Genomic DNA, 21,456 nt, shown 5'->3' on the forward strand with positions numbered 1-21,456 from the left:
TTTTAAACCATAAAGTGAGGGTGCAATGAGGCTGTGACCACAAAATACATATATACAAATACAAGAGTCCTCTGCACTCAACTCATTATCAATATATTTAAGACATGGAGACATTTTGTGTCTTAAACTACCAAAAAATACCCTTCCAAACATGTCATGTCTCATTGTCTTAAATATATTGATAATGGGTTGAGTGAAGAGGACTTATAAAATGAGGGAAATCAGGGGATGTAAAAATGAGGTTTCGCTGTATTTGTCTATACAAATTTTGTGGTCAAAGCCTCACTGCACCCTCACTTAATGGTTTAAAAATTATCGGTGAACACAACTTTCCTTTGTTTGTTATAGTTTATACAGGAGCAGTGGCCAGCTCCATGTTGTAGCCCCCCACTCTTTCCAGGTACAGTCATGTGATCACAGTGGTGGCCAAACTATGTTTGAGAGTTTTAACCTTCAAAGCAAGTGAGTTGCAGGTAAAACTTAGTTCCTGTGTAAAATGTATAATTAAGAAGCAGAATTCTAAATGAATTAGATAAAAGTGAGAGTAAAGCTGGGCATAGATGCAAAGATCCAATTGTTCGAATCCTAGACCTGCCACTAACCATTCCGATCAAATAAAGTAGAAAAGAACAGATCAGACGATGTTCTGCCCCTGACAGCAATCGTATGAAAGTTATGTCCGACCAAAGCTGGTGACAGTCTCCCACTGAAAATCGTATGATCGTCAATACATGCAGAGAAATTATCGGCAGCCGACAGAAATCTTTTAACCTGTCCGATTGACCCAACCATGACCGATCTCCGCCAGAAGAAAAATGTCGGGACTCTCCACCAACGGTCTGAAAATCGTTTGAATCCTCGATTCCTATGATCGGATCTTTGCGTCTATGGCGGCTTAGGACTGGTCAAACCGGAGATGACTTTGACATAGTTGGCCAGCTTAATTATATTGCAAAATATGGACAAACAATCCCTGTTTTGTTTAAAGGGGAGGGCATTTTAAGGCACAAAATGTCTCAAAGTCTTAAATATATTGATAATGGGTTGAGTGCAGAGGATCTCTTGTATTTGCCCATCTAACCTTTGCCTTAAAACAAAAGTAGTCTCCAAATCATAATCTTCCAGCCTGCTGACTAAGGTACAAGCAAATTGTTAATTAAAAAAATAACCAAAGCTTTCTGTTTTCTTCAAACACTTGTAACGAGCATTAAAGAATCTAGGCTAGCTGATAACAACAAAGAATATTATCTAGTACCAAAAGCTCCCATATATACAGTATAAAAACATGGTCTGTGACATTTCAAAATCTTTGCACGTCATAATTTTTCCAGTTAATGATAGTCCTTATGAGTCATAAATTGTGAAGCCTTAAAATGGACCATCTGTACTTTCCTGAGATTATGTAAATGCTTAAGTGATTAACCTGTTGGAAAGAAATGCACTTGCTACCAGGTTTAACCCCGCCGAAGTCACACCATTCAATCCGAAGCTGGCATACTTGGCCCTAGACATACGATAAGAATTCCCACATTTTTATTACTAGATGGTTTGCGTTGTGGACAACAATTAACCTCTAAAAAAAAAAATGAACCAATTCAACTATTTTTGATGGATCCTCCTAAACAGCTTTTATCCTGCTTTGATTCAGATAACACTTAAAAGCATATACAAAAATAAATCAGTCTGGAGTGATAAAAAAGCTTTATACCAGGTTACCAAAGCAACACTCAATTTCCTCGCCCCCTCTTCCCTTGTCAGATTAAGTCTTTTTAATTGTACCCTCGAAACCATCCTTCACCAACACCTGCAGAAGGCAACCACTCATAACGTACCAGCGTTCAATGAATTATGGAACACAAACCTGGTATCCTGCTTAAAATCCGTCTGTTCCACAGCCAGACCCAATAAATACTTAATTTAAAGAATGTAATCATTCTTTGAAAATTCTTGCAGTATTAGAATTTCTCCAAGAGTAAACATTCTTGATGATCTGGAAATACATACTAAAATGTAATCCAATGGCCTAATTCTTTTTAATATCAGTCTGAAGGTACTAAAATGATTGTAACTTTCAGAACTCCTTACCATCTGGATTTGCTATTACACTTTGGAGATTATTTTTTTTTTTTTACAATATGGGACAAGCTCCTTTCTAATAAGCATAACAGTCTCTGTAACAAATTTGGAAAATCTGCCCACAACTTTATAAGTAATAAGTATTTCAACAGTGGCCAAATTCAATGGATCAATTCAAACAGAATTACAAAAAAATAGTCATTTATTACACTGACTAAGCATTTACAGCAGGTAACATTTGTAACTTATAGACAATAGCAAACATTGTTTCCCTATCCGAGTTGCCTTTACTTGTTGCTTGGGACTTTTGCATTCGTTTTATCACTATGCTTTTATGTTTTATGTTGTGGTGTCAAAACTTTAAGCCTCTTTACAGTGCAGTATGCAAAGGGCAATTTTCAGATGCAAATTGTTGATTTTTTTTTTTTAACAAAATTCCAGGTTAACTGTGGACATGCTCCACTCAATTGGGCGTGATGAGGCAAAACATGTGAATTTTTTCTGCAAATCTGGTGCAATTTGCAGTTACCATTATCAGAGTGCAATTTGTGAAGGATAAAACACTGATAAAGGGCCTTATTTATCAAAATACTCATTTTTCTGATTATTTTAAGTAAAAAAAAAATCAGACCAAACTAGAATCCACATTTTTCCTTATTTATTATTTAAAAAGTATGATTTAATTGGATCGAAGACAAACACGGAAAAAAATCCGTTTTTTTCCCGAATTTTTTTTTCAGCTCTTTCCCCCGAAAAGCCAGAATTCTTCGTATTTTTTCCACAATAGTCTGAAATAGTTGGATTTAAAGCAGTAACAGAACTCTCGGGTGCGGGGCTACCGGGGCTGCATAGCGAGCATCCTACCCCCCCCCGCAAGATCGCGAACCACCGGTGCCCTGTTGCAGTCGCACCCCCCCTAGTTTTTTGGGCTAATTCCATCGCAGACCACAGACGCTTCCAAATAGGACAGGGACCTCTCCCATTGACTTATATACAACCTCGGCAGGTCTGATATGCCAGATTTTTGGATTCAGACTTTTTGCAGCCTCGGGGGTTTAATAAATCCCCAACATTTTTTTAGTTTTTTCCTACTAAAAAATTAAGATTTTATAGTAAAAACTTGAATTTTTCGAGTTTTTGTCATTCGGACTTTGATAAATAACCCCCTTAATGTCTGATTTGCTGAATGCAAGTTTGTGGCACATATTGATGCAAACCACTTTGGCCACCCTGAAATTACAGGGTGGCAATAGCTCCTTGGTTCCCGAGCCTCAATAGGTGGACTTGAACATGATTTAGCAGAAGAGGCCAAATCCATGCATGGTTTGGCCACAATCAGCATAAACAAATAGCATTAATCCATACACAACCAGATATGTGCCATTAGAAAAACATTATTATTCCTTATTTATATACCGCTGACATATTCTGCAGCTCGTCTCAGAGATAATACATCATTCACATCAGTCCCTGCTCCAGTGGAGCTTACATAAGTCCTTATCACATTCGGACACAAACTTGCATCAATTTTAACAGGAATCCATCCACCTGCCTGTATGTTTTAGCAGTGTTTGCGGAAACCTGAGTAGCCATAGGGAACCCACTCAAGCACAAGAAGAACAAGATGAACTTACAACCTGATACATGTCACACATTGTAAGGTCCAGTTCAACAGAAGTATTTCTTTGACCATGGGAGGAAAATGGAAAACAAAAACGTTTAACAAACTTTGGGAAAGAATTAAAAAAAAACAAAAACAATCTGCACGTCTATGGCCAGCTTTACATTCTATGCAGGTGGACAACCTAGGAGGGCAAAGTGCACATAGATTTAGCCATAGATCATGACAGAATGGCACAATTTTATGGTCTATCAAAATCAAAACATAATTCTAAACACTAGTAGGACTGTACTAGGGAAAGCAGGTGGTGAACCGCAGCTGTTAAAGGAAAACTATACCCCCAAAAGGAATACTTAAGCAACAGATTATATTAAATTAAGTGGCATATTAAAGAATCATCAAACTGGAAAGTAAATATTGCCCTTTTACATCTCTTGCCTTGAACTACCATTTTGTGATGGTCTGTGTGCTGCCTCAGAGATCAGCTGACCAGAAATACTGCAGAACTAACAGTAACAGGAAGAAGTATAGAAGCAAAAGACAGAACTCTGTCTGTTAATTGGCTCATGTGACCTAACATGTGGTTTGTTTGTGTGCACCGTGAATCCTACGATCCCAGGGGGCGGCCTATGGCAATTTTCTCTTTATGATTACTCAATGGCACATACTACTAAAAAAGTATATTATTATGAAAATGGTTTATTTACATGAAGCAGGGTTTTATACATGAGCTGTTTTACTCAATATCTTTTTATAGAGACCTACATTGTTCGGGGGGGTTTAGTATTTTTGTTTTAGGTGCTACCGAGTAAGAATGTCTCAGACTAAATGGTGCATACAGAATAGAGTGAAATGGAAAGAGGTTCGAGAGTGAGAGTAAAAAGAGAGAAAGATGAAAAAGAGATCTCATGGAGTTACACAGTAAACAACTGATCTTATCCCTTCTATATCTATACACCTGTAAACTGTGTATGTCTCCTAAAAAATATGCAAAGTCCATTTAGTACCAGTCATCACACACATAATAAGCAGCACAAGAACGTTGAACTGCATACGCAGCAGACCTTCTGTCTGCATCGGTGTTATTCAGCAGCATGGTTTACGTGGTCTATAAATATCGTGTTCTCTGTCAGGATGCTTGTAAAAGAGTACCATATCTAGACAGATAATGAATGTACAAACAACCTTAGCTTAGAAAAGTCCCTATAAGCAGGAGGAAAAGTGCATTTGTGTGATTTCTTTAGGAATGACAAAGTAGTGCATACCAGGACTATTCTGCGCTTGTTAAACACACACCTACATCACATTTTTCTTTGTGTCCAGCCAGCTTTAGCAACAGTTGTATAATTAATTCCTATTGGAAACACTTGAAGGAGAAGGAAAGGCTAAAATTAAGTACGATTTATCAGAAAGGTCTATATAAATACACCAGTAAACCATCAAAGTAATGCTGCTCTGAGTCCTTTGTCAAAAGAAACAGCACATTTCTTTCCTTCTATTGTGTACTCATGGGCTTCTGTATCAGACTTCCTGTTTTCAGCTTAAACCTCCAGAGTTAGGGTTCGAGCATGCTCAGTTTGCTCCTCTCTCCCTTTCCCACTCCCTCCTCCCCTCCCTGCTGTAATCTGAGCCCAGATCTATGAGTGAGCAGGGAGAGACTCAGGCAGGAAGTGATGTCACACCAAGCTAATATGGCAGCCACTATCCTAAACAAACAGAGAGAGCTTCTAGAGCTGATTACAAAGGTATGGTAAAGCATTCTGCAGAATAAATATAGCGTTATAGCTTGCACTATTGTGGCTAATCTATTGGCAATAAATAGCTTCTATAGCTTTTCCCTGTGTACTAGGAAGGTGAACAACCCCTTTAAGTCTGCTAAACATTAATATAAACATTAAATAAATCCAATAGGCTGATTTTTCTTCCAATAAGGATTAATTATATCTTAGTCTGGATCAAGTACAAGGTACTGTTTTATTATTACAGAGAAAAAGGAAATCTTAAAAGTGTAGATTATTTGATTATGATGGAGTCTATGGGAGACAGCCTTTCTGTAATTCTGGATAATGGGGTTCCGGATAACGGGTATGTGAAACCTGTTATCCAGAAAGCTCCAAATTACAGGAAGGCCATGGACTCCATTGTAAACAAATGATTCTAATTTTTAGATATTATTTCCTTTTTTCTCTGTAATAATAAAACAGTACACAATCCTAAATTATAATTATTGGGGGCAAAACAATGTTACTGGGTTTATAAAATGTTTAAATTATATTTAAGTGGACATAGCATGGACATTCAAATTACAAAAAGATTTATCCTTTATCCTGAAGACCCCAGGTCCCAGGCATTCTGGATAACAGGTCCAATGCCTGTAACAGTTAACAATGTTTGAATAGCAGTGGCCAGATACATGCTCAACTAAAAAATAACCCTTTAAAACCCTGATGTAAGTGCCAGGCATTCTAGCCAGGAAATTTTCTTTATAAAATGATTTATTGTCTCTGTCCATTCCCCTTGCTCCGCTTCATCACCCACTGAAGCAATCGTATTATCTAACAGCATGGCACTGATCAAAGATAAATAAACAAAGGCATACTGCTCTTCACAGCAAAAGTAAACACGAGCAACTGTGTGTGAACATTTGCCTTAAGAAAAGAAACACTTACCTAAAGCGACATGAAAGACGGCACAGCATATTTATCTTATGAAAGACTTGGCAGATACCAAACAATCAATTTGTGGACAATATAAAACAAAAAGTGATTTTTCGGCTAAGGACTGGCCCTCAGGACACCCTAGGGTGGAGGTCTTCAAACTTTTTGGCATTAGGTGCTCCATTGCAGTTCAAGAATTTATTGGGCCCTCTTTAGCTCATAAAAGAGTCACATGAAACCAATGTTATAACAATAAATCGAATGGCATGCATGCTGTTTTATTGGGTTTATCCAACCCACATCTGTCCACTGTGTGTATTAAAAGGAATCAATGAGACCAGCCTGTCACTGCATACGGGGCAGTTTTCAGCCAAAACCCCTTATTTTGCATTTTCCGGCTTAAATCCACCCCATGTGCAAAGTAAAAGGAGGATCTCATCCATTCCTGTCCCTACACATATGGTACAGGTGTGGGTCAAATTGGTGTTTTTCTTCCAAAGCTTCCATGTGTGCCCTCAGCATTACTCCTCTAAGTTCCAGGGATATCCAACATAGTAAATAATTTCCCCAAATTTCACACTACCTGACATTCATGCTTTCTCTCCTTATTTATTACATGGGCCAGCCCCACTGTTCGGGAACCATTCACCTAGGGCGACGGTGATATACAACCATCCTAGTAATTGTCTGCATCCAGCCTATCCAAAAACTCTACGGGGCAAATTCACTAAGCGCCGAAGTGCCGAACGCTAGCGTTAATTCGCTAGCGTTTGGCATTTTCGTTACTGCGCAAATTCACTAACGAACGCTGGCGTAGTTTCGCTAGTGTTACTTTCCACCCTTACGCCTGGCGAATTTTCGCTAGCGACGTAACTACGCAAATTCACTAACGCGCGCAGTGTACTGAACGCTACCTTTTACGCTAGACTTCCTTCGCCACCTCAGACCTGGCGAAGCGCAATAGAGTAGATAGGGATTGTTTCAAAAAAAGTAAAAAAAATTTCTAAGTCCCAAAACATGCTGGCGTGTTTTCTACATTATGGGTGATAGGCTGAAAAAGATCGAAAATTTTTTGGGGGCTCCCCTCCTTCCCCCTACATTTCCTGACTCATGGCAACTTACCTAGACAGTGGGCACACGTGTAGGGCAAAATAAAATTTTTATTTGATGATTTGAACGTTTTCTAGGCATTTGTAGTGCTGATACGTATTCCTCCATTGAAATTTGAATTTGGCGCCCTATGCAAATTAGCCTTCGCTAGCGTAACTTCGCTTTACTTAGCGAATCAACGCTAGCGCAACTTCGCAATCTTACGCTACCCCTGTGCGCAACTTCGGATTTTAGTGAATTTGCGGAGCGCTGGCGAAACTACGCCTGGCGAAGTGCGGCGAAGTTGCGCCTGGCGAAACTACGATTGTTAGTGAATTTGCCCCTACAAGTCTCATGCCACAATGAATTTAAAATGATCCAGATATCTACTAGAAACATCCATTTTTACATATCACTATGTTCTGCCATAAAAAACAACTTTATTCACACTTATCTGTAAAAACTAGGGATGCACCGAATCCAGGATTCGGTTCGGGATTCGACCTTTCTCAGCAGGATTTGGATTCGGCCGAATCCTTCTGCCTGGCCGAACCGGATCTGAATCCTAATTTGCATATGTAAATTAGGGGCGGATAGGGGAATCACGTGACTTTTCGTCACAAACGAAGATTTTTTTCCACTTTTTTGGTTCGGTATTCGGCCGAAACTTTCACCAAGGATTCAGGGATTCGGGTGAATCCCAAATAATGGATTCGGTGCATCCCTAGTAAAAACTGAAACATAACAGTTTAACAATTAATAAGGCACATTTTTCTAGTTTTCCTTCTAAATATTTATCACAAAGTGAGTATTGGTTACTCTGGACACGAGTCACTTGAATCAGTAGAAGCTTGGATGTAATTTGACATATTATAACATATGGTTTGCTGCACTAATCACTTGTAGATTATGATCAGCCACAGAAATGTGGCGCTCCAAATCTCCATAAAATCTCCATAATCAATGTAAAATGTGATGCAAGTAATTTCTGGGTACACCTCTATTATAAAATGATTTACATGGTGTAAAAATTGTAAAGCCTCCACCATATTTTATGGGCCACTGCCTTTAGGTAATTTTCACCTGAGGAAGGCAGGTGACAGCCCCCAAAATACCACACGCGTTTTGAACCATGTAATAAAATCTTCAACAGAAATGTGTTAGGGGGATTGCCTTAAATAGTACATTGCTTGTAAAACATAATTGCAGAGCTGTTGGGGCATGTACACCTTTCAGCGCCCTTACTCCATGGGCTACAAATACTGTATACTGATTGCTGTATATAAGAGAATCTATATAAAGGATTATTCAGTATATTTCAGCACCAAGAAATGAGTTGGATGTCTCAACTATATCACATATAAAGGTGGGTTAATCCTTTTACCTCATTGCAACAGTTTGTAGCCTCTTTTTCTCGGGTCATATCCACCTTACAGATTCTATAAGATACTGGCAATGCCCTGTTTCAAACATTTGTGGATAGCAGGTTCCAGATAATAGATCCCATACCTATAATGCTCAAAAATAAAAGGAGTGTAAGGGGCAGATGTATCAAGGGTCAAATTTCGAGGGGTTAAATCCATCGAAATTAGACTGGGAAATAGAATCGAATAGGCAATTCGGGTGAATTTACACGCTGGCGAATAGTTGCATTGGCGAATATTCGCCAGGTGAATAGGTGCTCGATTGAATATTCGCTTGAAGGATTTTCATTCGATCGAATGCCTTTTTATTCAATCAAAAACTTGGAAAACAAGCCTATGGGACTTTCCCATAGGCTTTTAAAGCAATTCGGTAGGTTTTAGGTGGCGAAGTAGGCAGTCAAAGTATTTTTAAAAGAGACAGTACTTCGACTATCGAATGGGCAAATAGTCGCAGCGTTTTTGCGTTCGATCTATTCGAATCATTCTACTCAGGCGAATTTACACCACTTCGATAGTCGAGGAGCACAAAAAACTACTTGAAATTCGAGCTTTTTTTCCCCTCTATTCATTCACCCGAGCTTGGTGAATGGGCCCCCAACTGTAATTCCTCTAGCATCAGTGGAAAGTGTCCCAAAACACGCAGAAATATGGCTAACCATTGGTGAATACTGACATCCAGCGACCATGAATTCTGCTGCATGAACATTGAAGGCAGGTGTGGATTTGTATTGGGAATTATTAAGACAGAGAACTTTGTGAAAATCTACATGTGATCACTAGCTTCTATGCCACCAGGCACATTCAATGGTGAGATATTTTAAAGGTTCTGCATGACACAGGGCAACATTTGTTGGCATGCCTTTTTGAACAGTAAATATATTCTTTAAAAGAGTGATTAAATATTATATTTCTTATTGTGTGATTTGAATAATTATGTGTAACAGCACTCAGTGACTTAGAGGTCTAATTATCAAAACACAAGGTCAACACCTCATAATATAACAGAACAACAATTGCAAAAGCAGACCTGAAGAGATGCCATAGATATCAATGGTAAGTGTATTTCCAGCAGTAAATAAAGTAAACAAAGGGCCAGGTTCAATTCAATGAGAAAAAAGTTTATCATGGGCGGGATTCAATTTGAGATGCAATTCAATCCAGAAAAACTTATCTCACGGTTTATCACGTGAAAACTCTATGGAAGCCTATGGGGAAAAAATTGCAACTGAATTTGGAGAAAAGTTTTTTTTTCTCCTCAATTTGAATGCCGTCCATGGGGCAGATTTACTAAAGGGCGAATTTTCGTCAGCGACCGCTTCGCACACATCGCACCACTTTGCTACCACTACGCTAATTCACAAATATGCGAAGTTGCGCCCTGGGCGCAGATCGATGGCGACTTTTCTCTAGTGTTACTTCTGCAATGCGAGCATTTCATAGTGAAGATGTGTTAGCGTTTGTTTGTGCCTAGTGAAAATTCGCTAGTGATCTTGCGCTTAGGTCAATTTGCATAAGTCGGGCAATTTAAAGTTGTACGGACGTCTTTTGAAGTTACCACTTTTTATTACACATGTCCAGGGAACCTTAATAAAGACAGAGAGTTAATAAAATGCCCTACACATGAGCCCACTGTAAAATTAATGTTCCATATGTTATAAAATGTGTGGATAAAAACAACTTACCCAAAAAAAGTCTAAGGGGCCCATTTACTTAGCTCGAGTGAAGGAATAGAGGAAAAATAGTTCGAATTTCAAATGTTTTTTTTGGCTACTTAGACCATCGAAGTCGACCTTCGACTTCAAATCGAACGATTCGAACTAAAAATCGTTCGACTATTCGATAGTCGAAGTACTGTCTCTTTAAAAAATTCTTCTACCCCCTAGTTCGCCACCTAAAACCTACCGAGGCCAATGTTAGCCTATGGGGAAGGTCCCCATAGGCTTCCTAACAATTTTCTGATCGAAGGAATATCCTTCGATCGATGGATTAAAATCCTTCGAAGGATTTAATCGTTCGATGGAAGGATTATTCCTTCGATCGTTCGATCGCAGGAATATCGGTAAATCCTTCGACTTCGATATTCGAAGTCGAAGGATTTTACTTTGACGGTCGAATATCGAGGGTTAATTAACCCTCGATATTCGACCCTAGGTAAATGTGCCCCTACATTTTTGCAGCCAATCCCGCTTAAAAAAAGGAAAAGTTGCCAGCGTTTTTGGAACTTTAATGCATTTTTGGCTCACTGGATATGATGTAAGTGACAGAAGATTGAGGAAGATGTAGCTGCTTTCTAGCACTTCGCCTGGTCTGAGGAGGCGAAAATTCACCTGGTGATAGAGTGCAAATAAACACTAGCGATGGTCCAGTTAGTGATTTGGCAATGTCCCTGCGGGTGGCAACACTGGAGAAAAGTAGCTAGTGTTAACCACTTCGCCCTTTAGTAAATCTGCCCCCATTACTCTTTTGGCTCAATAGCTCTCTCATATTCCACAATCCAAGGTAAATAGACTATATAGGAAGTGCATAGTTAGGGTTACTTACACTGACTTTGAGGAGAACTGTTGAGCCATTATATTTTAATTATATGTATATTTATATTTGCAAAGTATTTGAGAATCCTGCAAAGTTTTGAAGAAACAACTAAAAAATACCCCTTTTAAAACTAGTGGATGGAATTTGGGTTATGATTACACGATTAGCTGTTCCCATGCCAATAAAAAAAGATAAAGTTTCCATCACTGAGGTACAATTTATAAGAAAGCCACATGGCTTTTCAAATGAAAGATATGTGTAAAAGAGGCAATGCTTTGATACCTGGCCCGCAATAGGATATTGACCGGTTCAGTTGTAATATTCTTGTAATAACGTCTGATCTCTGTTTCTTCTGTCCTCACTTTTCTACTCAACAACTGTTGAGTTGTGGAACGACAGGTTTATGGGTTAGACGACACCTTCACTCCCAGGAATTTTAATTAACTTCTTTCATCATCAATATGTTAAGAAGCGGGTTTTCATTATCTGAGGTCAGTAGTGTGTTGCGGGCACTGCTGTATCAGTCATCAAATTGGAGAATTAATGATGTGGATAATCGTCTCTAATTCAGAAAAGTATACAGAGCCTGAGAGGGAGAAACTCGTGGCCTAACATAAAATGGGTGACTGATTCAAACCTATCCATTGAGGACAACAACCTTCTAAGATCTAGTCTATCATCCAGTGCGAAAAAGAAAACATACTGGGTAAATATTGTGACAGTGAGAGTGTGCAAGTCTGGTGTGCGCTGCTTTAAATTTGCCCAAAGAGAAAGTCGACACTGTCCAGACAAGAGACGGACCTCAAAAGGTCATCACTTAAGCCTGCCCTGGTTTTCAGCAATAGTTAAAAGCAACACTCCCACCTGCTGAAAAACATAGATCTAGGGGAATTTAATACAGACAGGTTAAAATCTATTGCTGATATGACTTTCTTGTTGTACAGGCACTAAAAATAAAATAAACAATACTTATGACTTGAATAAGCTGAAAATTAAGTATTTCTTTTTTTTATCCTGTATTTGTTATCCAATAAATCATACCTCAAAGACTCCTAAAAAGCTCGTTATTTGCATTTAATAACTTCAGTGTTTATTTCTCCCTTAGGTCATGCAGATGGAGAATAATTACTGAAAATCAGCAGCGTTGTAAACTTCTAAGTAGAAATACATTTTGCATCATACAGAAAAGATGTTTGGCTTACATTTTCTTTTTGCCGTTCCAGATTGTGCTATTTTGATCCTGAAAAATCCATTGCGAGTTATAAGAGCCTTGATTTTAAAGAGGGGCACCCCTGACGACCAAAGGAAACTCATTATTAGGGTCACTGCCAGTCACTGATCAATTTCACCTCCTTCACCATGCCAGAGCTCAAAGCAAATCCATGCTCAGAAAATATATTACTTTATTCGCAGAGGACTAGTATGTCACGATCAAGGGAAAAATGGTTTCAAAAACCAGTGCAGAAGTTCCAGAAAAATAATGTTTCCATAAACTCATCAATTCCATTAGCCTGTAGACAAAATCAATCCTGTCTTATGGTAGTGTAACGGCATACAGTAAAAATAACACATTAAATGGAAACAGAGCTGAAGATATTTGTAAAAGAGCATTTCAGTACTTTCTGGAGATCAAAGGTCTAATATTGGCACCAACCTCAACAGTAAACTAATAACGTAAAGTGCAAATAACACAGTCGAAGATGTGCAGTGGAAGTACGAGAGAGAAAATAAAAAGTCTCTTAAAAGAAACGAAAATGCAAATCATCTTTAAAACCAAACAAGCCACACGTGGCTCTCAAACTTAAAAAGAGTTAAAGCGATACAACGTTCCTATAAAAATCATAAGAATGTGTCAGTATCAAGTAAATGCTGCACCCGTAATCGTTCCCCCCAAAGCCCCCCGCAAACCTGCACTGCTAAAAGACCTTCTGAGCCATTTCAGTGACGCTGGGCTGTGGGCGGCGCAATCCTTCCATAGGCTGATTACGAACAGGAATTTAGCCTATGGAAGGACTGATCCGCCCCCAGCCCAGCGTCACTGAAGCAACCCGGAAGATCTGTTAGTAGTGTCAGCGGGTCGGCAGCAAACAGGTTCGCGGGGCTATGGGCGTTTTTTCTGGGAACGATTACAGGTGCAGCATTTACTTTATACTGACACGTTCCTATGATTTTTTATGTGTCAGTATCGGTTTCAGTTTTGGGGCATTTTCTGGGTATATTGTTTTTTCATGAAAATACCATTTTTTATGTGCCTCAGTTACTATGGTATTCTATTTCTGCAACATGAGAGATGTCTCTTATTACATATAAAAAAACATAATTCAGAGAAATAACATGCCTGAGAGTGCAGCAGGTTTACAAATCCCCATTATTCCTGAGCATGCCAATACTGAATCCATATAGCTTTGTGGTGGACCTGCAAGGTGGTTAAGGAGTTTTGGGACATGGTAGCCTATTAGCTACCTTTAAACATGCCATAGAATCTAACCCATTGTCATTTCTCCTAGTGCTACCTATAAAAACATTGAAAGCCCCGGAGACTAACAAACTGGCGACACACATAATGACGGCAGCAAAAACGCTCCGGGCAGCGAACTGGAAGAGTACTTCCCCCCCAAATCAACAAGCCCTCATTACTAAAGTTAAGTAGGTGAGAACAATGGAAACTATAAGGGCATATCTGCAAGGCACGGGATATGACAATGAATTGCTTTCGCTCCCCTGGGCGGAATTTGAAAGGGCCAATCAGAGACAACTTAACTCATGGGATAGATCCTTCTGTAACTACCCCTCTGACCCCCCCAACCCACTTTTCAGTTTCACTTTTCAGTCCCCGTTAACTCAAATAGCAGTTAGCATAATGAACCGTTCCTATTTCTGAAAAAAGATTACATGGCACTAGTGATGGGCAGAAATTCGCCACAACTTTGTGCCCAGCAAATAAATTCGCCCATCACTACATGGTACCTATCAGTAATAAATACAGTGACATGACACGGTATTAAAAATTATACGATTATACATAATGTAAATATGTATGTGACTGAATTTGTATTTGGAACTGAATTGCCATTATGTACCTGCTACATTATGACTTTTATATGGTTTATAATACATTTGATTGTAATCAAATTTTAGGCACCCCCAAGTGATTGTATTTACTTACCTGAAACCCCGGGCCAGTGCTCCTATCAGCAGAAAACTGCACCGGCCCGGAGTTATACCAGTGAGCACCACGGAGTGATCCTCTCCCGGCTTCTTCTTTCTTCAAATTTCCCAGGGGAAACGCATGCGCAATTTAATGAAATAGCCGACTTTATAGTTAAAGTTCGGCTTTTCGTTCTACCGCGCATGCGCAGCCGCGAAAAGAAAAAGGAAGATGGAAGAGGAATGCTCTTTGGGGCTTACTGGTATAACCCTGGGCCAGTGCAGTTTTCTTCTGATAGAAGCACTTGGGGGTGGCTAACATTTGGCACCCCCGAGTGCAAGATGACTTTCCTTCTCCTTTAATCACATTTGTCCTCAAAGGACAAGCTCCCTCGGAAACACCAAACGGTGTCAATTTGTAAGACACCAAGATGCTGTAAAAGGTTAGTGGCGTTGAACACTGGAGGAACGTTTAACAAATTGGCACCCCAAGTTTTTTTTTACTTTCCTTGTCCTTTAAGGTCCTTTTTAGGTATGTATATATCATCATATCAAATAATATAGATTTGAGTTAATAATACCATAAGAAAATAAGGTTTACATACAGATAATAAATTTAGCATTTGTGGAAGCTTCCTGAATTTTCCTAATTTATTACAAGGTTCTGGATTTGTAGAAAAATGTATACATACACGAAAGGACTTATTACAATGGAATGGGATTTTATCTGTTCTAATGGGCAGAATTGATACATTGATTTAGCCACATTAATGTGGATCTCGGCCAAAGAAGAAACATAGTCCTAGAATCCTTTTCCCCGGTGCTCCTCTGCTACTGCTCTGCCTGCACCTGGAAACATTGTCTCCTCTCTGTGTGGATTTCGGCAAAAAAACGTGAATTTGCATTTCACAGCAGCGGAGAAGTGGAGTCTCGGCCTGTATTTCTATGCAGGCTGAGATCCTTCTAGTCTGAACCTAGCCTTACAAATATTCTTGGGGTATAAAATATCACCGAGACTATTATTTCTAGAATATGCTAGTGCTGAAGAATACAAAATGGGTTAATGTTTTTATGTTTTCTTTCTGTGATAGTGGCTTTTTCCCCCTCAAATTTAGAAATAGATAATTCTGCCTGTTGATGTGTTTTATACCCAGTAAAGGGATTTCAATTTTAAAGAGACACTGACAACAGAAATTAAACTCTTTTTTACATCGATCATAATATTGCCTTTGGAAGCTACTGATAACTTTGCCATTAAGTATTTGCACAATGCTTTTTACCTATCTGATGCCCCATGTTCCTGTATGAGGGGGCTGCCATATTTGTGCAGCAGGAGTCCGTTAGCATTGGTTGTCAAAACAGTCAGGTTTAGAAACTTCAACTAACAATAATTTAGATAAACAAACCTCTCAGCAAAAAATGATCAACACGACCTATAGGTAACTTTTAATGTACATTCATATTTTAAAAAGTAGCTTTTTAGTGTCAGTATCACTTTAAGCTACTGCAGGGACTTACTGAACTTTTCTTTCCCGTTTATTATTGCGTTTACAGCACCGGAAAGGTGAGTGTGGGTTGCAGTAATGGGTAAGACTTTTGGTGAGAAACAAATCTATTTTTAAGACATTGCATTAGACATTAGGCGTCCAACTCTGACATGAATCCAATATTTCATAACAGTGTCAGTAATACATTAACAGCACAATAAATAACCACAATAAATCATCATCTTTTTTCTCAGTCTGCTGAGATATCTTAAAATTTACTCTAAAGTAGGATTTATAGCAACTGACCACACTCTGTCATCTATCTGGATGGTATGGAGGCAGTGTCCATCTCTGCTAGGTGACAGGGACCACACCTACAAGGTAAAAGGAATAAAAAAATGAATGCAAGAATGTAAAAGAAGCACTGGAAACAGAAACATTAATCTGGAGAAGCTTTTTTTTCATTTGTTTTTGTTTATTTCTGCCCTAAAAGACCTTACCCAACCATGACATTAATGGGGTTATTTACTAAACTTTGAATGCAAAAATCACGAACAATCTGTGATTTTTTGTTATAAAATCATAATTTTAAAAAATCACGAATTTTTCAGAATTTATTAAACCCTGAGAATGGAAAAGTCTGAATCTGAAAATCCGGCATCTCAGTCCTGTGGAGGTTACATATAAGTCAATGGGAGAAGTCCATGTGCGATGGGTTTCGTGTAATACCCCAAATTTTGTGGGTGAAAATTCCGGAAAAATAGTGAAATTTGTGAAAATCGGATGAAAAAATCCGAAAAAAATAATAATAAATAAGCCTAAAAAACCTGAGCGGATTTGATTGGAGTTTGTAGCAGAAAATATTGAGATAAATTCGGACTTTGATAAATTACCCCACTTAACTCTAAGTGTAGGACAAGTAAACACCAGTGTAAATCAAATTATTAAAGTAAATTAAAGATTGATAACAAATTTGTAAGGCTATAAGAATTCACATTGTTTTGTCCGTGAATAAGCATTGCAAATAGCAGAACATGGTCTGGGTAACTATGGTTAAATTTATAAAGGGAAGTCCTCCAAACCAGAGAGGCTAAGGATGTAAAAAAAAAAGCATATTTACCCAGTACTGAATATTATGAAAAAGCTTAAAGGTGTAGTTCATCTTTAAATTAACTTTAAGTATGATAAAGATATTGATATTCTGCGACAATTTGCTATTTATTTTTTTGTGGTTTTTCAGTTATTCAGCATTTTGTAAAGCATCTTGCCAGTTTTGGTATTTCAGTAGTTATTTTGTTGCTAGGGTCTTGTTTGCCCCAGCAAGCAGGCAGTGGTTTGAATGAGAGATTGGAATAAGAATAGGTAAAGGTCTCAAATGATAAAAAGCAAAAATATCAATAAAATTCTAATCTCACAGAGCAATAGGTTTTTGGCTGCTGAGGTCAGTGACCCCATTAGAAAGCTGGAAAGAGGTAGAAAAAGAGTGCAAATAATTAAAAACTATAAGGAATAATATAGGAATTCTATAGCACACTAAGATTTAACATAAAGGTGAATCATAAAGCTAGCACACGGGAGGATTCGAGGAGATTAAGTCGCCTGGTGACTAATCGCCTCTTCTGCTGGGTGACAACCTCTGCCTGCTATAATGACAAACATTAGCGCCAATGCATTCGCAGCACTTCGGTTTCAGAAGTCGCCCGAAGTTTCCTCGTGAGTCAACTTCAGGCGACTTAGGAAATCAAAGAGCTGCGAGTGAATTGGTGCTGGCGTTTTGTCATTATAGCCGGCGGCAGGCACAGCGAAGGCAGTTCGGGGAGATTGACGCCCCCACAGAAGAGGCGATTAGTCGCCAGGCGACTAAATCTCCCTGAATCTGCCCGTGTTCTTGAGGCCTAAAGGTGTTGAAGGCCTTGTACAAAATTTATCTGTAAAAATCTTTCTTGCAGTTCAGTTGGTTTCAGATCGTTCACCAGAAATAAAGTATTTTCCCAAACACTTTCTATTGGCGACCGTTTTTCTATTGAAGTGTAAAGTCTCATGTTTCACCTTCTAAAGCACCTATGGGGGGGGGTCGCCGACACTTTAACTGTTTTAAATTGATACATTTAGTTGATACATTTATTATCTTTGTCCCTACTGAGCAGAATCCCCTAACTTCATCAAAAGCAGAATTGATGCCGGTGTCAAAAACGAGACGCCGGCGCCTTTTCGCGAATTTTTAGCCATTTCGCAAATTTATTCGCTAGTGGCGAATTGAGCAAATTCGCGCCTGGCGAATAAATTCGCCCATCACTACATACTATTTTCAATCAATGTTTTGGCACCTAAAGCACAAGAAGATTTAATGGTGGGAAATTTGCGAATTTTTCGGCGAAACGGCGCAAAATCGCCCATCACTAATAGTATGGGGTATGATGGGGAGATGATAATGCCCTAAAAGAACTAAAAAAAAAGACCTGGGGGCACATTTACTTAGCTCGAGTGAATGAATAGAAGAAAAAATATTTAGAATTTCGAAAGTTTTTTTTTTGGCTACTTCGACCATCGAATTGGCTACTTCGACCTTTGACTACGACTTCGAATCAAACGATTCGAACTAAAAATCGTTCAACTATTCGACCATTCGATAGTCGAAGTACTGTCTCTTTAAAAAAAACTTTGACCCCCTACCGAACCTCAATGTTAGCCTATGGGGAAAATCTTTTGATCGATGGATTAAAATCCTTCGAATCGTTCAAGTCGCAGGATTTAATCGATTTTTCCTTCGATTGTTCGATCGAACGATTTTTCCTTTGATTGTTCGATCGAACGAATTGCGGTAAATCCTTCGACTTCGATATTATTGTCTGTAATATAAGCTGATGCTACAGGGCTGATAATTAAAGTCTGAAGTCATTTTGTTCGTTTCTGATCTGACATATACCAATAATCTGAATGATTTACTACTCAGCCTTATATTTATATTCTATGTGTACTGTATATTATGAATCAGTCCCTAAGCTCAGTAAGTGACAGCAGCACAGAGCATGTGCAGTGAATCAGTAAAAAGAAGATGGGTAAATACTGGGGCATCTTTGGAGACACAGATCTTCATTGCTAAAGGGCTGTGGTTGCCTTGGGCTGCTACAGAAGCCCAAAGCATAATGTACAATGTTTATAGCCTACTTCTTTAGTTCTCCTTTAACTACCTTGTGCAACAAGAATATTGTGTTGCATTAAAAGACACCACCTTCAACTACAGCTTGACTGGCTGGTTAATTGCTTAACACTCTGAAAACAACTGCTTTATTGTTGTTATAAAGATGCTTCTTCAAAAAAAAAAAAAATCCAATCCCTTTTTTAACATTTGTTGATAAGAGAAAGGGATTGTGTGCTTTACATGTCATCAGGAATTTAGCATAGCAGCAAAAGAAACAAAACGAAGAAGACAAGCTTAACCCTACTAAGCTTCCCTATCTTCTACAGGTTAAAAATATTGCTGGGAGCAGCCTATCTCATGCCTATCAGTGAGGAATGTACATTAGCAGCTTCTTCAGGCTTAACTGTAATCAACACTAAGCAAAGCCCTCAAGAACATCCTTGTTTTCTACATATAAACCATTAACTTATAACTCATTCATTGTAGCTGAAAAAAAAAAATCTATTCTAAAATATAGATATAACCATAAGCTGAACAACAAATATAGATTAATGTTATCTGCCCTTTCATAATGAATTTATAATAGACATACTATTGCAAATTATTTTTTAAAGATAAAATGAATCTATTTTTGTTACGCACGGGAATAAAATCTAAAACATTGTATGAGATATAAAACTGTACATATGTTTCTGAGCAGTGTCTAAGGAGCAGATTTATTTAGGTTCGAATGGTAAATTCCAATTTTCTAATTTTTTTGTGTCAAAACTTACAAATTCGAATGTAAAGGCACCAAGTCGAAAGTAAATTCGAATGTGAGATTTATTAAACCTTGACCATGAAAACAGCTCTAATTCGAATATTTGTCACCTAAAACCTGCGAATTAATTTACAGGTCAATGGCTGAGGTCCGTTAACCAATCTGAAGGTGTTAATAGCCTTCCTGACATTTGAGGTTTTTTTCCGAGGAAAAATTCTAATTCGATTTAAATTTCAGGTCAGGACTATTCTATCGAATATTAGGGGGCAGATTTATCAAGGGTCAAATTTCGAAGTGGAAAATACTTCGAAATTCGACCATCGAATAGAATCCTCCGACATTCGAATTCGAAGTCGGAGGATTTTATTCATCGTACGATCGTATTCCAATGGTAGTATGATCGTAAGATCGTACTTCGAAACGTATGATTCGAACAATTTTATCGTACGATTTTCCTTCGATACCCAAAAACTTAGAAATATGCTCTGGCAGGTCCCCCTAGGCTAACATAACACTTTGGCAGGTTTAAGTTGGCGAAGTATTGAAGTCAAAGTTTTTTTTAAAGAGACAGTACTTAGACTATCGAACTAACGATTTTTACTTTGAATCGAAGTCGAAGTATATTCGAAGTCGTAGTATCCTATTCGATGGTCGAAATTTTAACTTTTTGTAGTTCGAAAATTCACTCGAACTTAGTAAATCTGCCCCTAGATGTTCGAGTTTTTTCATAAATGACTCCTTGTTTGTTACTACTAATTTATTGTTTTGTTGTACAGTGCTTTGCCCTCAAGGAGCACTTTACAAATAAAAATATACATACATACATGTGAGTACATTCGAATTTAGTAAAATAAAATTCACATAAATTCTAAATTCAATCTTCGATAAATCTGAACCCAAATGTCTTTTATGCGTACGATAAAAGCTTAACATATTTTGGAAACCAAAAACTTTGCACTTAAAGAATTTATCTGGGCATTATTAATTTCCCTACTACTAGCACTTGTTATCTAGCTACATGATCACATTTTGCAACATTTGTTGCATTCAATTATTATTTAATCGCATTATAGCCTACAAAAAAATGTTAAGTAGAAAAAATTATATACTTTATATACAGTTATTGGTCTATAACACAAAAGACAAATTTGTTATCGCTACAAAAAATAATACTGATAACAAATTTCAATTTTTTTTTAAAAAAAACACTGTGAAATTAATAAAAAATATATTTCAAGTTTCAGGTTACATAATGAAAAATATTGTAAATATTAAACTGTCGGTACGTATAAGCAGTGGCTTAACTAGATATTACTGGGCCCAACAGAATTTTTTTTTTAAAGGCCCCAAAAAAGTCTTTTGTATGAATACAATATACATTGGGATTCATGGGCCCCTATACCTCCTGGACCCCCCTGTGGCCACAGGGTCTGCTTCCTCTGTAGTTATGCCCCAGTGTATAAAATATATTAATCGGTACAATGACTTTGCCAGAGAGCTAATACTTCTGCAAGTCATTAC

General features: G+C 38.1%; 1 pseudogene; it reads right to left on the minus strand.

The window, feature by feature from the left end:
- The window catches only part of LOC108697188, a 107,269-nt pseudogene that overhangs the window by 79,524 nt on the left and 6,289 nt on the right, over window positions 1-21,456 (minus strand).

Source organism: Xenopus laevis, chromosome 7S (assembly GCF_017654675.1).
Source record: "Xenopus laevis strain J_2021 chromosome 7S, Xenopus_laevis_v10.1, whole genome shotgun sequence".
In the NCBI taxonomy this organism is placed as follows: Eukaryota; Metazoa; Chordata; class Amphibia; order Anura; family Pipidae; genus Xenopus; species Xenopus laevis.